Source organism: Electrophorus electricus, chromosome 5, assembly GCF_041902795.1.
Source record: "Electrophorus electricus isolate QZ-2024a chromosome 5, ASM4190279v1, whole genome shotgun sequence".
Taxonomy (NCBI): domain Eukaryota; kingdom Metazoa; phylum Chordata; class Actinopteri; order Gymnotiformes; family Gymnotidae; genus Electrophorus; species Electrophorus electricus.
The window spans coordinates 28,296,142-28,302,285 of NC_137501.1; positions in this window are offsets into that span (position 1 = coordinate 28,296,142).

Consider the following 6,144-nt stretch of genomic DNA (forward strand, 5'->3'; position numbering starts at 1 on the left):
TCAGCTCCTCTCGTAATGCTTCAGCAAATGCAGTGTGTAAGAAATGCCACTACAAGGTTATTATGGTAATACCATTGGCAGCTCAGTGGTTAAGCTATTTGACCAAGGTATTTGATCAGAAGGTTATCAGATAAAGTACCACCAAGTTGCCAATTTTGGGCCCCTGAGCAAGGCCCTTAACCATCAAGTTGTACACAGTCATAATTGTATGTTTCTTTGCATAAAGGTGTCCACTAAATGCCATAAAATGTAAATATTTATCCATGTGCTGAGTACCATTTGAGAGTTTGTTTGTTAGTTTTGGGGTGTTTATTGCTTTGGGTGTTCATTGATATCATTTATTTGAATTACATAAATAAGAAAAGAGCCTTTATAATGACAACAAGCTGTGCAGCTGTGACTCGAATTCCAATCCATGTGACAGGGCTATGCTAAGCGATGTTTTTATGACCTTTACTCTAAGAAGAGGGCTATGGCTTCTGCATAGTTATACACCGTCTAAACATCGGCTTCTTCTCACAAACCATCAAAACAACACACTATCAATCTAGTATAATACATGGGTGTTGACATACATACTCCCCAAATCCTACTTTTCAGCTGATCCCATAATGACTGTCTGAGTACTTCTGACAGAGATTACCATGAAGTGCGGACAATCGTAAGGAGAACATGCGTTAGTTTAAGTTCATTTGTTTGTGTCTATGAAGAGCTATCTGTTATTTGTAGAGGTCCCTGATCTGCTGAGGCCAAGGTCCTCAACAAGAAGCTTCTTGATAAACCAGCAAAACAGAATGCTTTAAAGCTCTTGAAAGGTCAGCTGATTACTGATGAGCCATTCAGTATGTGCAGACAAACGGAGGTTCAGCTAAATGACTGGATGTTCTGAACCCCTGTGCTCTTTTAGCATTTCTATGACATCCTGTGTAATAACTGCAACTTGGCCTTTTTTTGTATACATGGCCCATCATATAAAGGCATGACATTATTAGACAGTGCTGAATAGAACTTAAAGTGTCATGACATTTCCTGTCTGGTCTGTTTTTCATGGATCTACTAAAAAAATCAATCCAAAGCCTCAATTTGGTCCATTTCATGAATGGCAATCATTAACTCTCCATTGGTCCTGTGCTCAGTTGGACATGAAATGATGTCTGAATAGTAGAAGTGATACATTTTACCATCAGTAATTATTTATTATTATTATTACGTCAACATCTGTGATATTAATATTAAAACTGGTAGCACAAGGTTCGTGTTGTCTCTTTTCAGTCAGATGATAACAGAAAGCCATTGTGTTAATGGAGCAAAATATTCACAGATTATGTGTGTGCCTATGCACATATATGTGTGTGTGTGTGTGTGTGTGTGTGTGTGTGTGTGTGTGTGTGTGTGTGTGTGTGTGTGTGTGTGTGTGTGTGTGTGTGCGCGCATTTTTGTGTGACTTCAGAAGTATGAGACAAACACAAAGAAATGTAAAGCCAAGTTCACACATACCCACAATGAAGGTGTACATAAAACACGTACTGCTCCCTAAACACCAACCAAATGATGGACAGACTCACAGTCAGACAAACACAACGGGAGCGGCCCAGAGAATAGAATAAACTATGTCACAAACCAATAACACACACAAGAAAAATACACAAGAAAAAAAAGTGACATCATTCCATATGGAACCATATAGCAGTCTACGTTTTATTACGTTTTATAATTCTGTTAATGTGACTGCATCAGATGAAATCTTCAGTGTATAAAGCACAAGAGTATTCTACATGTGCGTGAAATGAATAACAGTACATTTTCACAGGTAATAAATGAGTGCTGCAGGTGATCATTTAAGCAGACTAGTTACCCTGCAGGTGTTAACTGAACACTAACGAGGGTGCAGAAGATAATCACCTGCATTCATTACAACTGGATCAAATTGCCAGTAAAAAAAGATCCAAGGAAGTCTGTGCCTAATTACTTTAAGTACTTAAACATACTTAAACATAATTTCCCACTCATCTTCTCAGTCATGGGATTGCGATCATTCAGATCTGAACCAAACGTTTACATGCATGCGGACGCAGTCAGGAAGACAAACACCACATTGTCTATACACATGTGCATCTAAATCTTAAAAGGAGAAAGTATATTACAGACCTTGCACAGCAAAAGGTTATAAGTGTTATAAGAGGGATGAATGCTATTTATATCCAGTCAAACAGACTCCATTCATATTATGCATACACACACATACAGTATTATGTACACAAATAGTTAGTTATGCTAGATGTGTTATTTATCAACAGATATGAATATGATGTGGTGAGTGTGTGTGTGTGTGTGTGTGTGTGTGTGTGTGTGTGTGTGTGTGTGTGTGTGTGTGTGTGTGTGTGGGCGTGTATGCTTCCCTTAGATGGTGCACATGGTATTTTGTCTAGCTCCCAGTTACCAGTGTTTGTTGTCATCATAACCAAATTCCTCTAACGCAGATGTGTCATGGGTCGTTTTGGCTAGCTGGGAATGAAATATTTTAAGAATACAAAAGGATCAGACCTCCCTGAGACAAACCTATGGCCTTCTGTAGTGAATTCCATTTAAAATAATCTACAATAAATTAACTAAACAAAAATAATATATAAGGAATAACATATTATAAATCATAGTCTTAATGTAGACTGTAGTTGTTGAGGTGTAAATGTGCAATAGATAATAATATTCCAGTGAACTTCCTTACCGGGTTGGTCTCTCAAGAAACGTCTTAAGATGGTTTGATACAAATCTTAAAGGAATAAAACTCTTTGTTAACCCATGTGACATTTCTTAGACTCTGGAGAACAGAATAATCTTTATGGTATACTACAGGACTGTGTACTTGGCCCACTTTTGTATTCATTGTACATGCTGCCATTGGGTCACATTATTAGAGAATGGAGTCAGTTTTCATAGCTATGTGGATGTTCCACAATTATAAATGTTTTAGAGCCAGATCATACAACATCCCTAAATAAACTGGCTACCTGTCTGTTCAGTATCTTAACTGGATGCATAATACCTTAAATGGTTGTATTATTATTGACAATGAAGAAAAAGAGTTCAAAAGTTTTAAGGATAGCTGGATTCATTAATAAAAGATGAAATTATGGATATTGGTGTAATTTTTAATTTGACCTTAAGTCATATTAATATCAATAAAACAGCTTTTTTATTTAAGAAATATAGCATTTAGATTTACAGCATTTGGCACACAGCCATGTCCAGAGATACTTACAGAAGTGCACTGTAGTTTCTATCAAATACACATCCTCATATGTGCATAGGTGATAGTTAAGATTACTACCAAGTTAGCGCCCTGGTTAAAGGGGATATCTAAGGATATCTAGAGTGCATATCTAAGTATTTGGTGACAAAGTGACTCAGCTGTTCCCACAGCCCGTGGATGTTAATTTGAGCGTCAGGACAGAGAAGAGTCCTGAGTCAACTTTGTGTCTTGAGTGTCTTAACAGTGGTTTGGGTCGAGCGGTACTAGACGCCCGAGGGCCGAGTGGTACAGAATAGAGTTTGATTAGTGCCTTTAAGTATGTGGGAGATGGTCCAGGTATGGCTGTTAGTGAGTATCAGTGTTTTAAATCTGATGTGAGTCTGTACTTGGAGCCAATGGAGGGAACACAGCAGAGAACATGGGAGAACATCAGGAGGTTGAAAACAAGCTGCGTTCTGGATAAGAAGGTTACTTAGCCCCTTCTTCACAGGCCAAGCTGCTAAGAAACTGACACGTCATTTTTTTTCACAGCCAGATGATTTTAATGATATGTTTTCTGAATTGCCAGAAACCACCACGGCCTATCCAGAATGCTGCAGTCAAGGTATAAACAAATGTGAAAGAGAACGCATCACACCTGCAGTCTCCCATTTTAACATCATCACGCCGGCTGCCTGCTGCTTTTAGACTTGATTTTGAAATTTTTTGAATGCTTTTTTGAGCTCTTAACAACATAGCACCTTCATACTTTTCAGAATGGCTGACAGTTCCAAATCGGGTTTCAAAATCATTGGATTCTGGATTGTTAAACATACCTGGATAGAAGAAGGGTCCCTTGGTATAACAGCTGGCTGTGCTCATTAAAATAAATATTTAAAGGGCTATTCTTAGAGGAAGGGTCTCTGTTGAAGAGCAGTGTAAGTGGCCATGGTCATTACGGTATTTTGCATTTCTTTTAGTGTTTTTTGAAGCTTACACTATCCTTGACTTAGTTGCTCCAAATATATTTTTACATAGTCTACTATTTATTCTGAGAAATATTAGATTTTTAAAATGACATATGCAATACAATTAATTATTTTGCATATAAAAGCTGATTTCACATTTTGAAACAACTTGTAATTAGCAGCGAGCAGAAACTTTGATTCATTAGTCCACTAAAGTCCGGGCTGGCGGAGAAAAAGGGGATCATTTGTGTTTTTGAATCTGCACAGCTGAACTGCACGCAAGTTCAAGGAGAGCTTGTGAACAAGATCTACCCTTTACTAATGAATCAGCTAAAGCAAATCGCTGGATTGTTGCGACATCTAACCAGACAAAGCAGGCAGACCTTCCCTTCTCCCACCCAGAAAAATGACGGATGTAAATTAGTATGAACTCTTTGTGACACGCACACAAATGTACAGTTATGTGACATAGATTAAATAACCTCCATCCCCCCCATTTAACACAACACACAACACAAGTCGGTTCAGTTCATGTTTAACATACTATCGCATCATAAATATATGGACAAACTCATACACAGACATAAATGATACACATGCAAATAAGGGAAACTGATTTACATTTCCCTCATTTGCATGTCCCTGATGTATGACTGTATGATGCAGTTGTCATGTTTGAACTCCCGAACATTAGAATGAAGGAAAAAGGTAGAAACCTGATCAGCTGGTTGGGACATTTTTTTTTTTCTCCCCAGACATCTCGGCTGCAATACTGACTGAGGTTTGTTTTTCGGTGAGTCAAAATTTGATCCCCTATCAGATAAGTGATGGGTCCCTACACAAGAATAAGTGTTTGCGAGAATGTGTGCGTGTGTTCCATGCATCAGAACTCAGAGTTTTAAACACAGGTAGCTACACTCTGCAGTCACTTCACTGGAATCTCCTGTCATGGACCTACACACATTTAGCGTTTATTAGATACACCTGTCAGAAAGATACATTCAGATAAACAGTCACTGTTGCCATGCAGTTTGACAGCCATCTGCTACCATGTTCATCACTCATCGGTTTCTGACCACAGGATCGCAGCTGACAAGATATTACTTTGGTGGCAAGCCATTTTCTACACAGCTGTGACACATTATAGTGGCATGGTAGTGGATGTTGCCACAGTAGTGTTGCAATGTATTGGCATGATAGCGAGTGCTGCCAACCTAGTGATATGTTGTAGTGGCTACGTAGTGTGTGTTGCTACACTAGTGGTGCATTTTAGTAGCTTGGTTGTGGGTGTCGCAATAGTTTATCGGTCAAAGCAGCGTTACCAGAATATTTGCACAATCGCAGCATCACTAATGGATTGAAAAAATAATAATACTGCTTGACAGGTCAGAGTTGCTGGATGGCTGACACCAGGGCTGTGTTACTTCTGCAATGGCTATACACCACACAGGGGAAAGTGTGAACCCACGTCACTCACCTGAGACAAGACAGAGATGAGACATGGAAACCGGGCCTTAGACAATACTGCTATTCACAGTAAACGTGCTGTTACCGCCTAAACTAATCCATTTCTTGAGGCTCCAACAAATTAAAGTGAGTATTGTCAGAACACTTCTCCATTTCACATGACAAGATCATTTACAGCTCTGACTGTTTCCATCTTTTGAATGCATTTATCACATGACCTTCTGGAGTTGCACGGTGCTGGAATTAGTCCAGAGCAGGTCATGCGCTACCACCTTTACGCTGGTCTCTGCAAAACTCCAATTCGGAACATCCAAAACACAGCTGGCCGGTCTGAATGAGGGAGGACAAGACACACTGCAGATCGGTGGTGAGCCATTTTGATTCAGCCACACAGAACACAGGTTTTTATGCAAGTTCTGCAGTGTAACGTGACTTGCGTCTCAGTGTCTAACCAGACTGAGTGGCTCACAGGTGGCAGAG